At 30.1% G+C, this 1,229-nt stretch overlaps 1 long non-coding RNA gene across 1 annotated transcript; it reads left to right on the forward strand.

Moving 5' to 3' along the window:
- The first annotated feature begins 22 nt into the window (after nt 1-22).
- On the forward strand, nt 23-990 carry LOC134256590 (uncharacterized). Its single transcript, XR_009989747.1, has 3 exons — nt 23-185; nt 565-677; nt 910-990. It is a non-coding gene; the product is annotated as an uncharacterized LOC134256590 (long non-coding RNA).
- Nucleotides 991-1,229: the final 239 nt, after the last annotated feature.

Consider the following 1,229-nt stretch of genomic DNA (forward strand, 5'->3'; position numbering starts at 1 on the left):
AGGGCTAAATTTTCAAATTCATTTTTAGACTACAGAATCTCCAAAGGAATATGCTTGTGATTTTACCATTTATGACAGGAATCATGATGGGAGTATCCTAGAAAGTGAGTTTCTGCAGTACTCCATCGACCAGGGTTACAGCGCTTTCCAAAGCGAGAACGTTTTCCATATCATGGATGGAAATGGTACTTGAAATAATTATTCAATTCTATGGTGGATGTATTCCAATTCTCAACAGTTCAAACAGATGAATATAAATAACTACTAGTATTTTTTTTTAAATACGGAATATTCAAATGAATAACAATTAAAATTTGTTGCACAATGATTCCTCTTCTGATTTTTTGTAAAGTTTGTGTTTGCTTTGTTCTCCTTTATAATATTTTAATAAACTTTTGAGCTTGATTACTGTCAGTTATCTTTATATCTCATGCAATGAGATTGATAGAATTACACTTCAGATACTGGAGCCAAAATAAACTTGACACAAAGACAGTAACATGCACTTATATTTTCTACTTTATTTATTAATATTATTCATTCTTGTTTTTATTGTATCTGTAGACGACGGTCGGATAGAAGTATTTGAGTTTGTGGCAAGTTTACAGAAATTGAAAGCAGTGTCGATGTTGAAACCGTGCAAACGTATGTGGAATTGGTGGAATATCACATCATCGGTAATGATACAATTTATTTACCCTTTTATATAACTTTTAGAAAAAAAAACTATTTCAAAAATATGCACTATATCTAATTTATTAGGAACTAAAGAATTATAAATGTTGTACTATATTTCTCATTCTTTTCAGCTCAGCTTTATCCATATCATCTAAATTTGCTTACAGAATATAATACATTTGTTTGCCCAATAAAATGAAGTTTCTTTTACAACTTTTAATTTCAATTTAGGGTGGAGTACGACGGATGCGTTAAGGGACGTAGAAGAAAGCAAATCTATGCTTTATAAATTATTAAAAATACACTTGAATTTCTACCTCTTCTTGTACTTTTTTAGAGTATGTAAATGCATGAAAACACCATTTGATACAGTATATGAAGTAAAGTCATCATTTAATAAGTCTTTATGTTCCTAAGTTCTCCTGCCAAACGACTGAGCTTGTTTTTTGATCAAACAGGCAAAAACAAATAACATCATGTTGAAGTGGAATATGTCATTTATTAAAGTAAATGACGGAAAAGTAAAGCATAGTTAACAAAATAGGGGTCAG

Source organism: Saccostrea cucullata, unplaced genomic scaffold (assembly GCF_032062105.1).
Source record: "Saccostrea cucullata isolate Sc308-1 unplaced genomic scaffold, CSIRO_AGI_Scuc_v1 ctg1796, whole genome shotgun sequence".
In the NCBI taxonomy this organism is placed as follows: Eukaryota; Metazoa; Mollusca; class Bivalvia; order Ostreida; family Ostreidae; genus Saccostrea; species Saccostrea cuccullata.